Source organism: Piliocolobus tephrosceles, chromosome 4 (genome assembly GCF_002776525.5).
Source record: "Piliocolobus tephrosceles isolate RC106 chromosome 4, ASM277652v3, whole genome shotgun sequence".
In the NCBI taxonomy this organism is placed as follows: domain Eukaryota; kingdom Metazoa; phylum Chordata; class Mammalia; order Primates; family Cercopithecidae; genus Piliocolobus; species Piliocolobus tephrosceles.
In genome coordinates this window covers 108,056,979-108,081,717 of record NC_045437.1, presented here as the reverse complement: position 1 = coordinate 108,081,717, position 24,739 = coordinate 108,056,979, and the positions used below count along the sequence as shown (strand labels likewise).

Here is a 24,739-nt window from a genome sequence, read left to right as displayed (position 1 = left end):
GTTGAAGGAGATGGGAGGCTTGGTTCCCTCAAAGAATGAATGTTGTCAGACACTGAGGACTCCCTTAGTGCTTGCTTGTAGTAGTTGTTCCCTTCATTTTACATTTGCATAAGATCCTGAAGTATTACTCTCTCTGTTTCTTCCATGTCCCAGACTAATCAATCAATAACATAATTATTCATTCATAAGAACTCTTGCCATCAGTTTATTTCATATTCAAAGTTTCGACCACTTACCAGTAATCCAAATGGGCCCTACCAAATAGCAATTTAGAATTTTGCCTAGAAACTCTTTTGAATCCATACTGAAAGCTGATGTAGGAGCAATCACTTAATTGGTGAAAAACCTAGCAGGCTGCCTAGTTTTGTACCTCGATTCTGCTGTTTTCTCTACTTCTGGGCAGCAATCTTGTCAATTGTTTTGATATCACTGGTGATATAATTTGAAGGAAAGTAAAGAAGTCTAAGAAAATGATGGCTCTAGCCAATATGAATGGTTGGAATAGAAACTAGGATAAATAATTTACTAACATCTATGTGCTTTGTGAGGCAGAAGAGAATCATAACTTCCACCATATTGTCAAAACTTCTAAATCAGAGAATATTAAATAGATAAAATTTCAAAAACCAAAAAATGTGTTTTATTTAACTGGAAATTTTAGAATGTCTGAGTAATTTCTTTAGTTTCTATGTAATGAATGTACAGTACACAGTAAGGGTAGGTCTAAAATAGGTTTTATGCACTCAGCCCCATGTTAAATAATTGGGTCACAGGAAAAAACAAACGAAATATGGTCCTTCCTAAAGTAAGATTACAATCTAATTTGGGAGATGCAACTGATCTACACAATGTTGACAGAAGATAGTGAAAGACAGAAGAATGCAAGTTACAAATGAATTTTGTTTTAAAAGTTCCATTTTTCAGTGGAAGACAGCTTTTCTGAGTCAACTGCTGCCAATATTCAAACAGTGGGCTTATTCTAAAAGACTTTTGATATTACCAGTCCTTTAAAAAATCACACTGTTGCTAATACAAAATGGAGAATGTTTTGCTAGAGTGTGCACCAGGTACATGGAAGTAGTGTAAGATGTGGGTTGCTGATAGCCAGTCAGTAGGTATAGGCAGCCTAGTCATGGGGTATAGACAGCATGGTCCAGGAGGTAGTAGAATGGCAGCACAAGACTCTAAAAGTTCTTTCATTTAGTGAAAAAAATACATTTTGTAAAAATTATCTAGCAAGAAACAAACACTTATACCAAATGACGAATGAGAGATCATTGAAAAAGAGAGGCGTTCCCACCTATGAGTGAGAACATGCGGTGTTTGGTTTTCCAACATGGCACATGTATACATATGTAACCTGCACGTTATGCACATGTACCCTAGAACTTAAAGTATAATAAAAAAAAAAAAAAGAAAAAAGAAAAAGAGAGGCGTTACTAAACAGTCAGATGGCATTGTCATCTTCTATTTCAGTTTCTGCAGATGCTATTACAACATACGGATACAGATTTTTTTTTTTTTTTTTTTTTATATGGATTCTCGCTCTGTTGCCAGGCTGGAGTGGAATGGCGTGATCTCGGCTCTCTGCCTCCCAAGTTCAATGATTCTCCTGCCTCAGCCTCCTGAGTAGTTGGGACTAAAGTCATGCACCACCATGCTCAGGAAATTTTTGTATTTGTAACAGAGACGGGGTTTCACCATGTTGGCCAGGATGGTCTCTATCTCTTGACCTTGTGATCCACCCACGCCGGCCTCCCAAAGTGCTGGGATCACCATCTTCTCTTCAGGTCAACAAGGATTTCCTTGCTAGTACCAAATAAATGTATTTGTCACTATTGCACAATGCTTTAAAGAAAACTTTTAAGGACACAGGTGTTCCTCAATTAAGACTATTATACTAGAATTTATTTTTCTCACTATATATTTGGGTTTTTGTAATATAGGTTTCTCCCACTCCCACCCCCGCCATTTTTCAGATATTTCTGATCAATGTAAAATGAGATAGTAGAATCCTTTAATTTTTTCACATTATATATTTATATTAAACAAATATTTTCTAATACAAATATGCATTCTGAACAAATTTACCTATTACCATGTTGTATAGGGCATATTACAAATTAAAATGCTATTTTTTTTTAGTTCTTTGAGAGTTAAATGATCTAAAGTTCAATAATCTAAACTCAAAAAATACTCAGAACAGGCCAGATTGCAAAAAGTCTGGGCTAGCAAACTTCTGTTAAAATCATTTGCTTTTAATTCAGAATTAATTTTTCTATAAAAATATTTTTTAAAAAGGTAATTATTTTCCCATGATACTCTATATCATCATTTCTCCATTTAAAATATAGTCTCAGGGTGACTCTAGGTTCTTGAGACCCTTTCAGGGTACATGTAGGGTTCTCCCTTTTCCAGTTGCATATTTGAATAAGGTCAGACTGTTTCCACATACAGTCAGCCCTCCAGCATCTTCAGTTCAACTAACCATGGATGGAAAATATTTGGGAAATAAATCCCAACAACAATAAAAAATAACATAACGATTAAAATATTCAAATAAAAAGACAGTATAACTGTTTACATAGCATTTACATATTAGGTGTTAGAAATAATCTAGAGATTATTTAAAGAATATTAGAGCACATTCATAAATGATATGCAAATACTATGCCATTTTATAGTTTAAGGGACTTAAACAGCTGTGAATTTTGGTATCTGCAGGGGTTCTGAAACCAATCTCACATGGATACTGAAGAATGACCATACTTCAAACGAAACAACAAATGGAAACAATTGAATGCAAAACTTTATGAGAATCAAACTGTGTTCGATTAGATCAGATAGTAAAGAGATTTGCAAAATAATGCTACTCTTCTCACTAAATATTTTTTATTTTGAAAAGTATAGACATTTTGTTATTTACGTTAAAATATAACGGGTTTATTGCAATTTAAAAATTAACTGGTAAATTTAAAAAATATCCATTTTAGTCTCTCATACAGCAAATATGCATAGCTATTTTGAATTCTCAATAATTTTGTATCATCTGGGTGTGGTGGCTCACGCCTGTAATCCCAGCACTTTGGGAAGCCAAGGTGGGTGGATCACTTGGAGCCAGGAGTTTGAGACAAGCCTGGCCAACATGGCGAAACCCTGTCTCTATTAAAAATACAAAATTAGCATGGCATGGCATGGCAACACATGCTTGTAATCCCAGATGCTCAGGAGGCTGAGGCAGAAAGAACCCAGGAGGTGGAATTTGCAGCGAGCTGAGATTGTGCCACTGCACTCCAGTCTGGGCAACAGAATGAGACCCTGTCTCAATAATAAATATACTATTAATAAATAATAATATAATAATATAAAAAAATAATAATTATTATTATTTTGTGAGTAGAAAGGGCTCCGAAAGCCAAAAACTTTGAGAGTCACTACTCCAAAAAAGTATACATTTGAAAATAGAATAAAAAGAAGACAAAAATTCTAGTAAAAATAATTTAAATGAAGGAAAAATGTAGATACAGTCTCATTTCTGCTTCTCTGAATGCTGGGGCCCAGGGTGAATAATGTGCAGGGCATAGCTTGGTGGAGGCTGAGAAGAGTGAAGCAAATAAGAATCTCTGAAGAAGGAACATGAAGAAAAGTAAGGCTAAAACACCGTCAATCCAAAGAGAGTAAACTAAGCAACAAAACCTGAATTGCGAGTCAAAGTAATGATGACCAAGGAAACCAGCAGAGGATAATTTTGAACAAAATGGAAATGGACAGCTATATAGCTAAGAAGCCAAGGATAAGACCATACTAAAGCCAGGAAAGCCTTCCCAGAAGGATAAGCTGAGGGCCATCTGTTTATTGCTTTTTGTAAAGAAGTCTGAGAGCTTCTTAAATAGCCATACTCTCAGGGGCAGTTTTCTTTAAAGGTATCATGTCTTGGAGGTCACACAAGTGTAGGTCTTGATAGCCATCTCCTCTCAACCTTTCCAATATTCTTCTCATTACAGAAGTTGGTGTTTTCCTTGCACTTCTAAATTCCCTTTCCAAATTCCTGGGGAGCTCTCACATTACGACTCAGAATGAATAATATTTTCCTAGAAAATAACTGTTAAGCAAACCACAAAAGTCAATGGGCAGCTATCTGAACAGTCATTATTGCCACTTGAAATTAGCTTCCAAGTGCGACCATAATTAGCATCTTGAGAAGCATCAACAGATGGTTTTAAGAAACCATTCATGACAACAACAATGAAATCCTAAAACTTACCTTTAGTATCTACAAAATACCTTGAAGAATAGTGGTTTTTCCTTACTAACAATTTACAATAAATACATATTTTTCTAAAATCTTAACTTGGGCTAATTAACCCAAGTTCCCTAGAAAAAAACACATGAGGCATGGATCAACATTCTGTGCTTTATCTGGGAAATCCAACACAGTGAGAGTGACGAAAAAGGGAAATGCAGAAAGGTCAGAGACACAATGCAGTCCGCACCAAACATCCTAATGAGCTATAAAGACATACAGCAGGTCATATAGGCAGCTGCATCCAATGGGCACATGGTACTTCTCCAGAGACGTTGTACCAGGCTACTATTCCTCGAAGAAGTCCATGGGAAGGAGGAAGAAGGGGGAATTTACCTACTCAGGAATTTCCATTTTTCCCATTGCTGAAATTTGGTCCATGGGTTAACTTTTCCATGATTTCTAGGAAGTATATGGGGTCTCGCTGGCAGTCATTTGTGATGGCATATTCCTCCACAGGAAATGTCATCTCTCATTCAAACCCAAAAGTAGCTATAACAGCCAGAAATTTCAGGCATATGCTTGGTTGACCTACCTGCATGAAATAGCTAAAGGTCATTCATTTCCCCTAGCTCGGGTAGCAAGTAGGCGGAAAAAAATATGAGGCAGCCCATCAGAGTTTTGTCCAATCATAGTGCATTCTAGAGTTTTTATCTGTTACTAGGTGCTATGATTTGAATGCATTCCCCAAAAGTTCATGTGTTGGAAACTTAGTTGCCATTGTATCAGTATTAAGAGGTAGAACCTTTAGGAGATGGTTAAGTCATGAGGTATTTGCTCTCATGAGTGATTTATTGCCATCATCCTGGGAGTGAGATAGTTATGATGGGAGTGGCTCTTGATGAAAGGATAAGTTCAGTTCTATTTCTCTCTGTGACACAAGACTTGCTTCAGGATCCTGCCCATCCACCATGAGATGACCCTACCTTCCAGAACTATGAGTCAAATACATTTCTGTTTATTATCTAGTATTTGGTATTCTGTTTATAGCAACAGAAAATGAACTAAGGCACCAGGTAAACTAAATTGACAGCAGTGGACTCATAGTCTTGCTTCTCTAATTTATGATGTGTTATTGCTCATCAGAAAGAACCTTGTCTCCATTTATTTGTCATTGCTCTTGTTATAATATGAAGTAGATAACCATCAAATGAATTGGGCACATGCGTTTTTCTGTAATGCCTTGTCCTAGCTCCTCTAATTAAACTGCCCTAAGTGTTCTAATGGTCTTTGATATACTTTCTGAAGATTATACACAGAAAAAAATTAAAATTTAATAAAAGAAATTATACAGATTTTTATAGTTTCGAGACTTCACATCACTCAGGATTTCTTAAAACTGAAAAAAAAAATCCAATTTTCCTGTCTGTCCCCATGGCAGGGGAGAAAGAAGTAGATAAGAGGTATAATTCTAGAGTAACATCAGAGAAAAAGGCTCCACCACTGGAATGGGATTGATGAAATACAGATCCTTCACTAAGATATGCAGCAAATACATTCTTGTGCTAGGACCAACATGGTTGATGAGGAAAACAGAAATAATTAAAAACATATGAAGAAGAAAGCAATGATGGCTTAAAGGAAAAAAAAGAAAACCAGTTTCTGCTTTGTGGTAATTACAAATGGAGAGAGGGGGTGAATAAACTGGACCACTTGGCTATCTTAGATGTGGCCTATATCCAGACTTTGGAAGTTCAAATACTCTTGGAAAACTGGGGTGACCTGTGCAACTAGAGACTGCTGCTCTTTTTGTTCTAATCATTCAGGCAAGTAAAGTAACATTTCAACATAAAATGCTCAGCCTTATCTTATTTTCCCTGCAGAGATTAAGACTATAAATCTTGTTTTGTCTCTGTATTCTGTCTTTGGCTTCTTTGGCTTATTTTTGATATGAACGATGTCCAGAGATATGATGCAAATTACATAATTGTGCTCTTCAAATCCTTTATGGAAACAAGCAGAATATAAGTCATTAATGGATAAATAAGCAACCAAATGTCTTTATGCTTTCCCAATGATTCCCTATGCATAATTTCTGCTTAATTTAGCATCCTATTTTTTGACATTCAACAAGTACATGTTGGCACTAACATGCTTGGTGAAAAATCTTGACAACTGGAATTTTTTAAATTTCTAGAATGACAGTTTTGGTTTACAAGAATTTGAAAGCTAAGAACTTCTGTTTGAACACCCCAAAATCAAATGTAGGACACATTAAAAAATTGAGGTTTTCCTACATGAGGCTGGTACCTCCAATAAATACAGAATTGTAATCAAGTCTGATTATTTATCTTTATCCTCTTGTTCCACCATAAACCTGGGCATCTCATGACTGTCTCATGTTTTTCAGTGTTCTCAAGGAGTGGCTTGTTTTTGGTCCAGTAGGAAATGTACCCCAAGGCCTGGAAGTAGGATAGATATCCTTCTTGCTCCTCGTTGCTATGCCCAAATCATCTCTCTTCCTCTTCCTCCAAAATCCCAGCTCCTTTGAAATATCTTCCATCAGCAAATACATCCTGCAACTCCTCCTCATTGTAGGCATCTTCCCATCTCCCTTTCACGAACACACTCCTATACTGAACATTTTAGCATGTATGTCTCCATCTCAACCATTATTCCCCATAATCATTCTTAACAACTTCAACTTTCACATGCATGGTTCATTCAACATTCTTGCCTCTCAGTTCTTTTACCACTTCCTCAATTCTTACTTAGCAACTCATTTCCATGACAATATCTCAGACCTTGTTACCATAAACTGGACCACATCACAAATCTTGATTTCAAACATTACACTCTCTGATTTCTACGACCTATCTTTACAGCTCCTACTTGGCTTAGGTTCTACATCCACTAGTATAAGCCCTGTTCTGCTTATACATATCTCCAACTTCTTTGCCCTTGTCTCTCTCAGTTGTACTTGCCAGGAAAACTTTTAATTTGTTTAAACGCTACTCTTCCCTTATTTAATCCATGTCTATGCCTGAAATGAAGTGACTGAAAGAAAATGCACAGCTATGGTGGCTGGTCCTATTTCTAATTTGTGACCCCAACTCTTAAGAGTCCCCAGCTTTCTCACTCTGCAAAAGAACATTTTACACCTTCCCTCCTCCAACTTCTAATAGTCCTTCCTCCCTTTATTCTCATCTCAAGACTTTGCTTTTAATTCACTGAGAAGTCATAAAAAATTTCAAAGATTATCTTCTCATCAACCAATCTACTGATTTGTATGCATCTGTATTCAATTAATTTTATCCATTTACTTCACAAATAGTTTTAAGCACCCACTATGTATAGATGCTATTCTGGGCATGAGGATACAGCAGTAAACAAAATAGGTAAACTTCCTGCCCTAAGAAGTTTATGTTTTAATAAAGACAGAAAAAGAATAAGTAAATATATAAAAGGTCCATAGTTGGTAAGTACAATGCAGAAAAGCAAAAGAAAACAAAACCAAGCTAAGGAAGCTTGAGTGATGAAGGGTACTATCTGAGATGGATGGTTAGAGAAGCTCTTTCTGATAAACAGGAAATATCCACTTGGATCTGTAGGATAAAGGTTTCAGACAGAAAAAGAGCAAATGCAAAGGCCCTCAGTTATGTGTGGGGCTTGGAACAACTGAGAGTGAGGAGGCCAGTTTAGCCAGAGCAAAGTGGCATAGAAAGAAAGCAGTAGATGATGACAGAGGCTCTTCACAATCAGAAGCTGGGTCATGAAAAGTCATGCTGCCCATGGTAAGAACTTTACATTTTAGTATAAAAGAGATTAGATACAATTGAAGGATTTTGAGAGAAGAATGATATGATCTTAGTCAAATTTTAAAAGGATTCTCTGACTCTTATATGGGTGAGAATAATGGGACAAGTAAAAGCAGAGAGATCCAAGAAGAGGCTATAGCAGTTATCCGGGTGAGAGATGATGAAGGTTTGGGCCCAGGTGGTAGTGTTGAAGGGAGTGAGACATGGATGGATGGTTTTTGAAGAAGAGCCATCAGTATTTGAAGATGGACTGGCTATGGGATATAAGAGAAAAAGAAGTATAAAGGGTGACTGCAAGTTTTTTGATCTGAGAAACAGGAAGAATAAAATTGCCACTTGCTGAGATGGAGAAGTAGGAGAGAAGCCGCTTCAGACAAATGCTAATAATGCCTTGGCCCTGTCCATTGTGCTGATTTCTCCTAGTATTCTTTCTCTTCTTTTACCCTGGCTCACTGATCATCTTCCAGGAAGCCAGAATAGTTTCCACTTTTGGGTCTTTTCACTTGGCACTTGACAGTACTCTGTCTCAAATGCTCTTTTGCAAGATTGTTCAGTGTTGAGTTTAGGCTCAACAAAGAAGAGAATGGAAAGGATCACGGCACAGAGTGGGAAACAGTTTAGAGGTGAGGGCAGCAACAAGCATTGGACATGGTGCGGTGGAACAAGAAGGAGACTGATACTGTAAGGAAAACCAATACTCTATATTACATTTAACACTGACTAGCATGAAGCCAACCTTGTCCTGATCAGTATGGGAAGACAGACTCTAATCATCAGATAAGCTTGTCTTTGAGCATTGTAAAACCCAATATTTTTTATAGCTCTGTTACTAGCCACCTTCTATTCTCTGCAGACTCTAAGACATTGGGAGGAACAAAAGGAGAAAAGAAGGAATTTCCAGTACTGGAGGAAGCCCAGGATTGAAAAAGAGTTTAGGCAAAATAAGAGTGCCTGTGGGAAGCTTAACCTAGAAAGACACTTCTATTTCAGAACTTGAAGCCTTTGTAAGACAGGTAGATTCAGAACAGAGCAGCGTCTCCAAAGGGAGTTACCTCTGCCCCTTCACTCTTAGATTCTAAATACAAACCTATGTGCTTGCAGATGCCAGAAATTATTTTCACAGGAAACAGTCTTTTTATTTTGCAATGAGTGGAATAGGACTAAAATATTCCTGGGAGATATAACAAGCTAAACAAAGTTAATACAAAGAATTTGGCGGCTGGGCGCGGTGGCTCAAGCCTGTAATCCCAGCACTTTGGGAGGCCGAGACGGGCAGATCACGAGGTCAGGAGATCGAGACCATCCTGGCTAACACGGTGAAACCCCGTCTCTACTAAAAATACAAAAAACTAGCCGGGCGAGGTGGCGGGCGCCTGTAGTCCCAGCTACTCGGGAGGCTGAGGCAGGAGAATGGCGTAAACCCAGGAGGCGGAGCTTGCAGTGAGCTGAGATCCAGCCACTGCACTCCAGCCCGGGCGACAGAGCGAGACTCTGCCTCAAAAAAAAAAAAAAAAAGAATTTGGCTAATGCCCGACTCTCACCAGAAAGAGGCTGGGCTTAGCAAAGGCAGGACGAAGAGGGAAAGAACCTGATAGATAAAGCAGAAGAAGGATCTTCATGTCTTTACCCAGCACTTTTTTCTCTTGCTTCTTTTATCCGCATCTCCCTAGGATCTAGAACATACGAGCATGACCCTGATTTAATACTTCTCATCTTTAAAAAGGTCTCTCAGTCCCTTACCATACTGTCCTGCTCCCAAAGCATATCTCTGCTTCCCTTCACAGAAAACCTCTCTAGTGTTGCCTCTGCATTCTTTCTTCACTTCTTCACCTGGGAGTAGAGGAAATAAAATTTATTATTTCATGTCACCATTCTGGTCTGACTTCTCTCCTACTTTAAAGGCAACGGCAATATTATAACATTTCCTAACTTGCCTCACTGCTTTGACCCTTATCCTTTATATTCATTCCCTCTGCACACAGCATCCAGAATGATATCTTTAAAATGTAAATCAGATCATGATACTCTCAGTTTAAATGCCTTTGTTGGAGTCCCACTGTGCTTAGAATAAGTATAAACTCTTTGCCATAGACCTTAAAACTTAGGACGGCTTGGCCTCACCCTATTAGTCTGATGTCACTGTCCTCGTATGCAGGCCATTCAACTTCTAGACCAAGCTTCAAGGCCTTTGCATTTGCTATTTCCTCTTCCATCAGGCCTCCTTTTTCACTCTGTTCACTGAGAGTGACCGAGAGGCCTTTCCTGACCATTCCATCAAAAGTAGTTACACACTAACACACATACCACATACACACATATACACACCATGAGTCATACCATTCAATTTTTTATAACAGTTACAAAAAGCTATGTTATCATTTAATTACTAATTCATCATCTGTTTCTTCCATTCGAGCATGAGTTCTATGACAGAAAGGATCTTGTCCATTTTCTACATACGCTATCTTTGGCATTATTTAACAATACCTGGCATTTAATAATTTGTTAAATGAATGAATGAGGTATGGAGGCTGGTGATTAAACACAAAAGGCTGGCAGCTCAGAGAAAAAAAATTCTGGTTTAACATTAAGCTTTGGTTAGATGACATTAGAATTGGTTAGTCAGTTCTCATCCTGCAACTTAAGTCTACATGACATTTTTTTCATGTTGTTGACACCAACGGAGTGGAGAATTTCTGTTTCATAGCCAGAGCTAAGTATCCAGATCCTCTAGAGCCTCTAGATTCTCTTTTAAGGTAAGTGAAGAACATTTGGAAAAATATAAATTATGAATGCACAGGTGAAGTTACTGACCTTCTAAATCCACTGTAGCAAGTACTGATACTCCTGCTCACTCCTCTCCATCTCAGGCTATAGACCTTTTATAGTTGCCAGACAGAAATCCTGTACTTTTCCTTCCAAGAGCACACCTTGCCTTTAATTTGAGTGTTCCATCATTTGTATCAAACACAACCACAGAGTGATTACAAGAGAATGAAGTGGTAGAGATTAGAAAATGAAAATGGTGAGAATTGGAATGTACTATCCATTCCCAAAGAAGCAGCTATGATATCCTTGGTAAGCAGAAAATAATTCTACGGATGCAGCTGTGGATATTTTGACTTGCCTCTGTGCCCTCCATGGGCACAAAGCCTGGCTGGGTCTTTACTCCTCATATTTCCCAGGAGGGTGCCAGCATCAGCATGGTCTTATGAAAAAGAAACTGATTAACAAAGGGAGAATTAATGTTAAGCCTCCCAAATTATTTTTTAAGATTCATGCTGTCAGGGATAGAAGGAAATCAACACATATTATATATTTTTATAAAAGTATCATAGTCACATTTAAAAATACAGAAAATATAAAAAGAATGAGGAATATATCTACCATTGTAACACAACTAATCATTAGCATTTTGGTTTATTTCTTTTCAGATATGTATGTATGTTTCCTTTTACATTTTCAAATATAAAAATATTTGAAATTTTGTTACCTTTTTCACAAAAACATAATAAAAATTTTATGAATATCTAATATCCATAAGCAGAATGTAACATACCTTCCTAAGGGCCCAATATCATCAATGCCTAGCCCTAATGTTAGACACGAATGCTTCCTTAAAATTTATTACTAACATATTCTATAATCAGCATCCTTGTCTGTACATTTTTTAAAGAATTCAATTTGAATCCTGGCTTGACCATTTAGAGTTTTTAATCAAGTCCCTTAATATATATGAGGATTGCTTCAATTTCATCATGTGTAAAATGGGGATAATAATTGTTTTTCTGTAATATTATTGTTTTAAGGATTGAATAAGAATATGTGTGAAATTTCCTAGTCCCTGTGAAATGTTCAGTAAATATCAGTGCCTCTCCTAGAACGACTTTTCAAATCAAAATGAGCATTTCTAGTCTTCTGTTTCCAATTTTCTAATTCTTGACAGAGAAAGCACTACAATTGCAGCATACTAAGTTTAGAAATATAGGGATTTATGAAAGTGTTCCACCCCTACTCAGAGAAAGTATCTACTAAATATGAAACACAATTTTATTTTTATTGTTATTTTAAATTTTTTTCTGAAAGTGGATGACAACTTCATCAGAATTCTACACTATATCCTAATATAGTCCACCTGCCTGAGGTTAATCAAAAAGAAAACTAATGCCTATTTGCATTTAAATAAATACCTACCCTCACCTTTTCTGAAGACTAAGATAAGAGCTGAACCATCCTGTTTAAACTTTAGGGAGGTTTTAAGATCATTTCATATGTTTACTAATTACTGTTGACCACCAGGGTCACATCTAAGTTGACTATAAACCTGGGTATCAATCATGTCCTTTACATATTCAAGTCTAACACAAGTGTAATATACTTCGTCCTTTCTTCTTAGTTCCTTTTAGTAATTTTTATATGGTAAAGACAGTAATTTTAGTAATTTTTATGACCATTATATACCATCAAGATTTTTAAATTATCAAGAAGGCATGAAAATAATGAAATTTAGGTTTTCATTGTATATTATTTCAGTCAAAAAACAATGACTTACGTGCACAATTCTCAAACTTTAATTTGAGTGATTAAAGGGTGCAATATTATATACACTCAGAGACCCTGAGATATTCCTTTGATCTTTTGCTTGATCCTTAAAACTAAGTGATTTTCTATTAGCTATAAACCCAAGTAATTAACTGTATTTAAAAAGCTTGACTTTGTATACTGTTAAATAATAAAAATAATACTACTGAAAGTATTAACATTTTAAGCTTCATCAAATACATCTTAGGGTTCAATGGAAAAAATAAAAACCTGGATGCTCTTAGAAGAAAGCTTAGCTCACTGCCTATTCTTTCAAGGACAATTCAGATCTTTTTCAAAGAACCTGACTAATATTGTTCATGAATGCTCAAACCTTGGTAGAAAGAGAGGCTTTTACGTGATTCTTCCAGAGTTATTCGTGACCAGAAAAGTACAGAAGAAATTAATGTTGAACCAAAAAATAATATAATCACACTCTGGGTCTGGAATGGGAAAGACAGAGATTCTAGAGATCTTAATGATTTGAGGTTTGAGAAAAAAAATCCATTGTCAGTGTTTCCCCATAGCAATATATTCCTTCTAGATGTAGAAGTCTAGATTTTCTGAGGTAGCATTTTAACATGAATTGAACCCAGAGCTTCACTTTTCTCTGAAAGACCAGATAAACAAACATGCGTCAGCTCAGTCCTTCCCAGCATCTTTCTCCATACAGTGATGTGCACATCCTCAAAGCACTCTCCCATCAGCATGTCTGTAACTCTCTTCTGAGTAGAACTGCTCACAGTTTAAAAGCTTCATGTAAGAGTTAATTGGGTAATATGCACACATTCCATGTTTATGCCCTATTATTTCTCCATCTCTGATATTTTCCAAGACTGTCAGGTTTCAAAGGATATGGTGGCCAAGGGGCTTGTGACCCCTGGACTGGTTTGGTCTCTGAATGTGTGTTCAGTATTTATTGGCCTCTCCCATAGAGCCAGGGAGCACAGGATCTGTCCCTAGTCATCTGTAGCTGTAGATACCCTCACCTAGCCAAGTCTCTCCTGCAGACAGCATCTGGCAGTGGCCCTGGTATGTGGCCTCTTCATGCTCACCATGCTTCCCTGGGTTACCTAAGCCAGAGGCCAGTGGGAAAGAACAGGGTAAGGAAAACATTGCTCTGAAAGAGAGCTGAACTCAATCTTTACCCTAAAGAAATACTTTTAAACTAAAAGAGACTCTTAAATGGGAAGAAACTAAGATATATTTGACTGGAAATTTTTAGTATGTTTTCCTCCCAGGTATCCAGTGATAGAAGAGGAATTCAGGTTCAGAATAAATGTTGTTGTAGAAAACAGAGGATACTGATACATTTTTTTGCGGATATAAGTGTGGTGGGTAAATTTTTGATCTGACACTCACTCACATTCCCCTTCCTAAAAATACATCAAAATTTAAAAGATGAGGATGATAATCTTGGATCTGCTTTATCAATAAAAGGTATCATATACAGTTTATAGTACTTTATTATTTATGTCACTCCTTGAAACTGATCAGGATGCTCAATATGTCCTGATATCATGATGGTAAAAACAGTTCTAGATTGTTCTTATCCTAAAATCTCAAAGAAAAATGCTGGCAGTGAAGATTAAAACTGGACTCCTTCCTTAAACCATCTATAAAAACAAACTCAAGATGGATTAAAGCCTTAAAGGTAAAACCCAAAACTATAAAAACTCTGGAAGACAACCTAGGCAATACCATTCTGGACATAGGAACTGGCAAGGATTTCATGAAGATGCCAAAAGCAACTGCAACAAAAGCAAAAAATTGGCAAATGGATCTAATTAAACTAAAGAGCAGAAGCTCTTTGCTGTGCAGAAGCACACCAAAAGAAACTCAACAGAGTAAACAGACAACCTACAGAATGGAAGAAAACTATTGCGAAGTATGCACCCTGCAAAGGTCTAATATCCTGAACTTATAAGAAACGTAATCAAATTTATAAGAAAAAAACAAATAACCCCAATTACAAAGTGGGCAAAGGATATGAACAGACATTTTTCAAACGAAGACATACATGTGGCCCACAAGCATATGAATAAAAGCTTAACATCACTGATTATCAGAGAAATGCAAATCAAAACCACATTCAAATACCATCTCACATGAGTCATAATGGCTATTATCAATAAAAAAAAATCACAGATGCTGGTGAGGTTGTGGAGGAAAGGGACAACTCATACACTGTTGGTGGGAGTGTGAACTGGTTCAACCATTGTAGAAAGCAATTCTTCAAAAAGCTGTCAGCAGAACTACCATTTGACCCAGCAATCCCACTAGTGGGTATATGTCCAAAGGTATATAAATTGTTCCGGTATAAAGACACATGCACACATAAGTTCACTGCAGCACTTTTCACACTAGCCACGACATAGAATCAACCTAAATGTCCATCAGTGGTAAACTAAATAAAAAAATGTGGTACATATATACATAGAATACTATGCAGCCATAAAAAAGAATGAGATCATGTCCTTTGCAGGAACATGGACGGAGCTGAAGGCCGTTATCCCTACGCCGTTATCCAAACTAACACAGGAACAGAAAACCGAATACCGTGTGTTCTCACTTATAAGTGGGAGCTAAATGATGGGCATATACGGACACAAAGAGAGGAACAAAAGACACTGGGGCCAACCTGAGGGTGAAGGGTGGGAGGAGGGAGAGGAGCAAAAGAAATAACTATTGGGTACTAGGCTTAGTACCTGGGTGATGAAATAATTTGTACAACAAACCCTCATGACACGAGTTTACCTATATAACAAACCTGCATATGTATCCCCTGAACCTAAAATAAAAGTTAAAAAAAAGAGAAAAGTCCTGCCAGTGACAGACTGGTAGACTGTGTGGGGGAAAAACATCCATCTGATATGTTCTTTTAGATATAATTATCCATCTGATATTCTTCAAATTTGGGGTAGAGGTAAGTATAGGTAACTTTAACTAATTTATCCTGTGACAGATTCTTGCAGTAGCAAAGAAATTGGAATCTGACATATATAGCCACATTTGTGGTCATACTACATCCCATCTACCACTAAGACAAAGAGTTAAGAGTCACATCAAGCCATGTGTGTAGTCTGTATATCTCACAGTTCCCAGTGGTTTTTCTTTCATTTGCCAGTGGATACTGTATGTGAGACTCACTAAACTCAGGTTTTAACAGAATTTGGCAAAAATAACATGTTGCTTCCATTATGTGCACACAGGGAGTATTATTTGCCCATGCTCCACAGTGTAACTTAGAAGCGGCACTCAGCTTCTCTGTGCCTATGTCAATGAAGTCTTAATCATCCTTTATCAGGTAAATAAGGAGAAACAGCTAGTTTTAGTCCCAAATCTGGACCAAAATCATTCCTGAATCTTTTTTGCCTTTGTCTCTATCAGGGCCTTCATGGCATGTATAAAAAATGCCCAGATTTGGAATTCAAAAGCCCTGAGTTCTAGGATACATACTATTGTGTATTTTGAACATGCCACTTCTCTAAAACTCCCATAAGAAAAACACCTCCTTGGGGAGCTTTGTGTTAACAAGTGAAAGCAGTACTACATTACACAGTGATTAATAATTAAATGTGCGTTCCATTCTTATTGGCATTATGCCCCTTTACTGTTAAAAAGAGTGATGTGACATATGGTGATTTGTGAGTGCTTAATTTTAAAAAAGGTTTAATACTAATTCAATACTGAAAACTATATGGATCTCTTTTATTAGTATCCTCTGTACATAGTTCATTTTCTCTCTTCTAGAAAATTAATGGTTTTGGAGTTCCATGACTTGATCCTTTTTTAGCCTTTTTTTCTCCTCTCCTTAGATTGACCAGATAGATGCAACTTTGACCACCACTCAACTTTTTGTACCATAAAAAAATACAAATTAAAAATTATTAACACATTTTTCCCTGTTAACACTAAGATGATAGCTTTCCCCTTCTCACTAAGGTATGAATCCTAAGTCTGCTTGCCTGTGTCCTTCTGGCTCTCTCAGCTCCCCTGGTTGTGGTCCACTGGATGGCACTCTCCAGCTCTGATCTCCTGACCCCGAGCTTCTCTCAACTTTCCTAGTGCCCCAGCACCACCCCTTCAGTTACAAGGCATTTCCCACTGAGCTCTCTGAGAAGTTCTTAAACTCCTGCTTCTACTAGAGCGAAGTAACATAAGCTCTCCTTCTGAGGTTTCCTCTGTTTTTCGTTGGTTATACATCTCCTGTTTCTGCTCCATAAACTCCATTTAAAGGTGAAAATCACTTTAGTTCCAATTGCCCAATGGTTATAAAAGTACTAAGGGGTTCAATGTCATAATTTGAGTGGATAGCATACCAGCAAAGTAAATTCATCTTTTGGGCAACAGCACTCAGGCCTGTTGGTGCTCTAGCTCATGGTCTCGGTCTCTCTCTCTCTCTCTCTGTCTTTCTCTCTCTCTCATCAGTCTGCTTCTGAATTGTAGTGTTTATTTTCTAAAAGGCAACAAAATACCTATATGAGATTGATATAATGAGAAGATGAATAAGAATGCAGAATTGTAATAAATTCTAGCAGTGTTTATATCAATAAAGAAAATGCATCAAATCATAATAATGAAGGCTCTGGAAGAATGTTCTGACTTTCAAGTGTATTCTTGAATGGTAAAGCATACAAATCAGGCCAAGACTTTAACATTCCACCCTGCCACCTTTGCTCTCTTATACATATATTCTTGTCACAAACTGAATAGCAATATCCCTGTTCCTACTCCTGGAGACCTGGTTTGATAGTCCCTGTGAAAATCAATAGGTTCCAACTGACAGAATGCTTGAAGAAGTTTCACTTCACTTGACACAGCTCGTTATCTGCAAGCTACTTCCCTTAATGTGTTCTAAGATCTCAATTGAGACTGTTTGAGCTGGTGATTTATTATTCTCTTCTCCATCACTGACCAAGGTGACCCTGCCTGTACTTCCAGAGCACATCAGCAAGAAGTTAAAAGTGGCCAGTAGCAGCGTATAATGATGCATATCTTTAATCCAGATTGAACCATCCATCGCTCTTATGTACATCATAGCAATTAGAAAATGCATGGCTCATGGTCAGTTTTCCATGTTCTCAAAGTTTAGGTAGAAAAACACAGAGCAGGGAATCTCCATTGTGCATCCTGAGTCTGCCTGGTTGAGGGCACAGTGGCAAAGTGTAGAGGATCTCCCTAGAAAGATTGGTGGCTCCTACTCACTAAGGTGTGAGAGGCTAGATAAGCTTCCTCCTCTTGGCCCAAAGGAGTCTTATTTATTTTGTAATTTTTATTTATTTATTTATTTATTTTTGAGACAGAGTCTCGCTCTGTTGCCCAGGCTGGAGTTCTTGGCTGACTGTACCCTCCATCTCCCAGATTCAAGTGATTCTCCTGCCTCAGTCTCCCAAGTAGCTATTTTTCAGCTTTACTGTGGTATAAGTGACAAAAATTACACATATTTAAAGTGTACAATGCAATTTTCTGATGTACACATTGCAGAACGATTACCACAATCAAGCTAATTAACAAATCCACCACCTCACATAGTTATTTTTTTGTGGTGAGAACATTTAACATTTACTCCTAGAAAATTTCAAGTATACCAACACAGTGTTATTAATTATACTTCCCACGCTATACATTTGATCTGTAGAAATTATTCATTTTACATAACTGAAAGTTTGTTCCCTTTGACCTACATACCTCCATTTCCTCCTGCACTCAGCTCCTGATAATCATCTTTCTACTGTCTCTAAGTTCAACTTTTTAAATTACACATACATGTGAGATCATGCAGTATCTGACTTTGTGTTGGCATATTTCACTTAGCATAGTGTCCTCCACGATCATTCATGTTGTCACAATTGGCAGGATTATTTTTTCCTTCTTAAGGTTGAATAATATTCCATTATCCATACCACATTTTCTCATTCATCTATTGACAGACAAAAGCTGCTTCCTCATCTTAGCTGTTGTGAACAATGCTGTAATGAATATGAGAGTGCAAATACCTTTTTAATGTATTGACCTTATTTCCTTTGGATTCACTGGAATTTTGATAGGGATTGCATTGAATCTGTAGATCACTTTGGGTGGTACTGACATTTTGGCAATATTAATTCTTTCACTCCATGAACTAACCTTTCCATTTATTTTGTGCTTTCAATTTCTTTCATCAATGTTTTATAGTTTTTAGAGTTCAGCTCTTTCACCCCTTAGTTACATTTATTCCTAAGCATTTTAAATTTTTGATGCTGTTATAAAAGAGATTATCTTCTTAATTTCTTTTTCAGATAGTTTGTTAGTGTACAGAAATGTAACTTATTTTGGTACCTCATTTATATATTCTGAAACTTTACTGAAATGATTCTTATATAGAATAGTTCTTATATAGTTTGTGTACTCTTTGGAGTTTTCTATATTTAAAAAATATAATCTACAAATAGAGACAAGTTTACTTCTACCAAGAATTCTCATTTAAATGCTGCCCAAAATGTTTACAGGTATGTTTTCCTAAGTTTATTTTTCCTTCTTTATTCTTTAACACACCTATCTACTTTCCTTGGAGGATGATAATAATATCCATATAACAAGGACCTCAAACAGTCACACATTAATATATGTAGTTTTCACTTAGTGAGACAGAATAAAAAAAAGTGAAATCAGACAGATCCATTTCCAGAACCTTGCTCTGTATTTACTATCTCGATGGTTGTGGGCAGCTAGCCTCTCTGAGCCTCAGAAACCCAGGCTGACCTTACAAAGACCATGTGAGGAAACATGAGATTATTTATTTTTGCATGCAACACATTTTTATTGTAATAATGTATGCAAAGTTCCTGGCACATAGTAATTGCTCAATATATTGTAGTTACTACCATTTCAGATTCTCTAAGTACTTGGCTTTCTATAAACCTTGTACTCTGAGCATTACCTCCAACCACACCCACCCTTAACACTGAGAAACCATTTCCTATAGTAGGTGATGCAAAATGAGGAATGGGGAACGATTTCACAAAGTCTGTGTCAATTTCGCACTCCCATCCACAGAATGTGAGGGAATCCTTTTCCCAAATCCTGGGCAAAGCTAGATGTTATTTTTTATTCTTTGTTTAGTTAGTGGTGGTATGGTTTGTCTGTGTTCCCCAAAGCTCATGTGTTGGAAACACAATACTCAGTTCTGTGGCGTTGAAAGGTGGGGCCTAAAGGGAGGTGTTTGGATGATGGTGCACTATTCCCATGAATGGATTAATGCTGTTATTTCAAGTGCAGTTTCCTTATAAAAGCACGTGTTTGGTACCTTCTTTCTCTCTCTCCCTCCCTCCTTCCTTCTCTCTCTCTATCTCTCTTTGCTATTCTGCCATGAGATGACACAGAAAGAAGGCCCTCACCACACGCTGGCCCCTTGATTTTGGACTTCTCAGCCTCCTCCAGAACTGAGCCAGTAAATTTGTGTTCATTATAAAGTATTCAGTCTGTGATGTTATGTTATAGCAGCACAAAACAAACTAAGATAGTAGTAAAAAGTATTGTCTTATTAATTTAAGATTATTTATATTGTTAATGGCTATAAAAGATTATCATTTTAATTTTTTCTAAAAAGTATCTTTCCAAATATTTTGCCATTTGTGAACTGCATAAGTTTGAACAAAATACTGACCCTTAGTTTTCTCACCTTGAAACTGAGAATCCACCAGTCTCTAGCACATTATAAACATTCTATAAATAATAGCTATTTTAAGTTTTTATTAGGGCTTTGGTGCTTTTCTTCATTGATTTCTACATGCTTTATATCATTAAAGCTATCAACATTTGGGAAGTTGGTGATTACTATGGACTAAGTATTTGTGTCCCCTCAAAATTCACACTGAAGCCTAAATCTCCAATGTGATAGCATTTGGAGATGGGTCTTGGGGAAGTAATTAGACCATGAGGGTGGAGCCCTCATGATACAATTAGTGCCCTTTTATGAAGCGACAAAAGAAAGTTTGCTTCCTCCCCGCTCATTTGAATTTGAACTCTGAGTGAGAAGACAGTCTTTTGTAAACCAAGAAGAGTGCCCTCACCACACACCAAATCTGCTGTCTCCTTGACCTTGGACATATCAGCCTCCAGAACTGTGAAAACTAAATTTCTATTGTATAAGCCACCAAGTTTATGTTATTCAATCTCTTGGAGATGCATCTATAAAATAGTGATAGCACCTACCTCACAAAGTATGACATTTTATTTTTATGAGTACCATTTTAAAATCATAAAGTGATTTAAAATTCCAAGTTGTGACTGGGCGCAGTGGCTCATGCCTATAATCCCAGCACTTTGGGAGCCCAAGGCAGGCAGATCACCTGAGGTCAGGAGTTCGAGACCAGCCACCAGCCTGGTTGACATGGTGAAACCCCATCTCTACTTAAAAAAAAAAAATACAAAAATTAGCCAGGCATGGTGGTGTGCACCTGTAATCCCAGCTATTCAGGAGGCTGAGGCAGGAGAATCACTTGAGCCCAGGAGGAGCCAAGATGGTACCATCGCACTCCAGCCTAGATAACAAAAGCAAAACCCAGTCTAAAAAAAAAAAAAGAAAAGAAAAGAAAAAAGAAAGAAAAAGAAAATTCCAAGTTGCTTGTTTCCTTGTAAAGAGATATGCACACATGTGTACCTGTGTGTAAAAAGACTGGTGGATGTAGGAGCTAATGTCTGTCAATTGGTCAGTGCCCATCACTTGGCCAATTAATACAATACATCTAGATTCAAACATAGTTCTCTATATAAACGTATTATATTCTTCCTAAAGAAATCTTCTGGAGAAGTTGACATGAGATTTAAAAGTTAAAAAGAAAAAGAAGACTAGAACAGAGAACACAGCCCACATTTGAAGAATGCCTAATACATGCCAGACAATACAAATGAGCATAGATATAAAGATATAAAACTTCAGGTAATCCTCAGTTTACCCAGCGGTACAGATGGTGTTATCCCCATTTTAAAACTGAGAAATCTGAAAATCTCCAATGGAGACATCCTGGAGATTCATCTACCAAGAAACTGGAACAAAGCCTATGTATTCTGTAACTTAATCTTCAGATTCCCCTGCAACATCATAGTTATATACTCAAATGCTAACTCATAAGAATGTAAGGACAAGTAAATGAAACCTAAAAAGCAACTCACAGAATGATTAACAAATCACAATGTGTGGTTCTTCAATTAACGGAGAAGAGAATTTTAAAAAAATCAAACCAACATTTATGGAAAATTTTGTAGAATTCTGAGACATTTGCTAGGTGAATATTCATTAAATTACTCAAGCAAAACCTTTCCAGAACCTTACCGGTATTATAATAACTAAAACATGCAAAAATTAGACCTGGAACTGCTTTTTCTATTATGGATCTAGGCACACTGCTCCAAGGTAAGAATCATAGAGAAAAGAGCTTAGGGTTGAAAGTGTTTTAAATCTAGATATTATAGGCATCCGAGATTTACCTAAGCAGAAGGTCACAGGATCAGAAATCCTTATTGTGTGCCACATTACATTTTATTGATAGTAATAAAAGAATATGTATCAATTTTTAGCAGTAATTTCAAAAGTACTCCAAAACAAACATAGTTAATTTTGTTCATACAGAGGTGCATAAAAATCATCTGTGCTACTTACTGTTTGACTTTAAAACAAGCTAATGAGAACACTAAAATTACATAGAATGAACTGGTACTCTTATGAAATATCTGTGTGAACTCATTCCAATAAATAACAATAATGTTCATTATGTATTACATGCTTCCTATGTGCTGGGAAATATTTATTTTAATCTTTAGTAGGATACTCTGACCTAGATGCTCTTAAACTCAATTTAAAGATGAAGAAACAGATTGACAGATGTTCTGTAACTTGTAAAGTCACACAATTAGTAAGTGGCAGAAGTGATCCTAAACTCAGTCTGCCTGGCACCACAGACCACAACATCACCCCACTACTACATAGCAATTTTTAAGGAGAGTCAGAATACCTAGAAATTATGATTTTTACACACTGAGAGTAGATATCAGACTCAATACTAGGTATTTCAATGAGAGGTATGTATTTTACAGTTAGATTAATACAAGCTTTTCCAAGAGTTGAGCTACACAGTTAGAAACTTCATCTGAATTCTGAAGTTCAAATATCTGTTTCCAAAATTCTAGAGATACTATAAATTATTAGTGGAGCATAATTTTCTTAAATCTCAATCAGTTCTCCTTGAAAATAGGTCACATTTATAGTCTGACATGTGGTCATTTAGATACACTCTGAGGTATGTATTCCTAAGGAAGAAAGGTAAACTATAATTCATGTGAATTACTCCTGAAATAGAGACTCCATAGTCATCACGATGTCATTCTTCAAAAGCTGGGATTCCATTTAACTCAGCAAAATTCAGTCCGGTTTGAAGTTTCCATCTGCTTTATTTGTTCAAATTTTGACACTTTCTCACATTTATTTTTTTCCTTTCATATAGTTTTAAGTTCATCATTTAACATCAATAAAAAGATTACATCTTGTTAACACACTGGTTGTCCCCACTAGCCATGTCTGTCAAAATCCTTTAAAGACTCAAGGTAACTTAATAAAATCTTTCTACTCTACTTCAAATATCACATACAATGGATATACTGAAGAGCTGATGCATGAAAGAAAAAAGTTAGCTTTGTTTCCTTCACCCTTGATTCATGATTTACAAAGTTCAAAGTTAAATTTCCACTGATAATCACAAGCAAATTAAACAATATATACAAGATAATGTAGTCTGTATGGGGAACAAAAAGTGCACTTAGGCCATCCCCACCAGAGGAGAGGATGAATGTCATGTCTAGGGAAATGATGACTTCTTCAGTATAAGAGTCACTAATACTAAGTGGAAAAAAAGGAAACAAACAACCCAAAAGGCACTTCAATCCATTTTCCTCTCTTGTTTACAGTTAACACCATGAAAGCCTTATCCCCATTAATGACACAATCAGACAAATAGATATTGTTACAGGAAATATCCAGGGTTTTTTCAATACAATAAAAAGTTGGTTCAATTATCATTTTCTGTTTTCTGGCTCTTCAATACATTTATAACAGTGAGTCACTGATGTTTGTCATAACATTTAGAGAGTGCAAAATCTTAAAATGCTTTCTGAATAGCCAGAAGAAGTGTTCAATTATGCGAACAGGATCTCAACGTTGAATTATGTTTTTCCACAGACTTCTCATTATGAGAAAGCTCATGTATCTGAAACGTTGAAATACCAGAATGAATGCTAATATACTATAGTAATTGTTTATTTTTGCCATATTTGATTTTCCTCTCTGCCCTAACCTGCACATACACATACAATTTTTGTTATTGTTGTTTAACTATTTGAAAGTAAATTGCAGATTTTATGATGCTGGCTGATATGTAAATTAATGCATTCCAGTTCTTTGAAATGTAGCTCTCTATATATTAAACACATGATGCTATACCCATTTATAAAATATATATTAACTTAAAATGTCTCATATTATAATTTCCTGTTAATTTATCACAACGATATTAAGACAGATATTAAGACTAGATATTAAGCCAACCTTAATATCTAGTTATCTAAACATGACAATTCACTTTATGTTAACTGTCAGTGTTGACTCTGTCCTGCACCCGACCACCATAAGAGCTGGTGCCTTAGTCTGTATTCCTATGGATAAGTCAGAGCATTCATCTATTAAAACCCAGATATTTGAGTACTTAATGAAATCTCATTGATGTTCAGGGTTTTTATGGAAAAATACGTCTCTTTTTGCTAGTGTAAACTAAATTCTTCCTAATTATTTTATTAAGCTATGAGAGAAGACCTTGATATTGCCACAAAATGGAATTTGGGTAAACTCGCAAGGAAAAGTGTTTAGACAGATCCTGAGAAAGAAGATTCATGTTATCAAAAATTTAACTGTAAAAGAGACTTTTAAAAGTCTCTCACTTCAAGTCTGAGACAGTCGGAGGAAATCTTTCTCAGACTTAAAAATATTTATACATTAAATGATAAAATATTGAATGGAATATTTTAAAATTCATCTTAGAGATCCTCCCTTTTAGATAGGTAGAAT

At 36.4% G+C, this 24,739-nt stretch overlaps 1 protein-coding gene across 2 annotated transcripts in view; it reads right to left on the bottom strand.

Annotated features, from left to right (window-relative positions):
* CAMK4 (calcium/calmodulin dependent protein kinase IV) overlaps nt 1-24,739 on the bottom strand; it is a 275,261-nt gene that overhangs the window by 125,366 nt on the left and 125,156 nt on the right. The window lies entirely within an intron of this gene.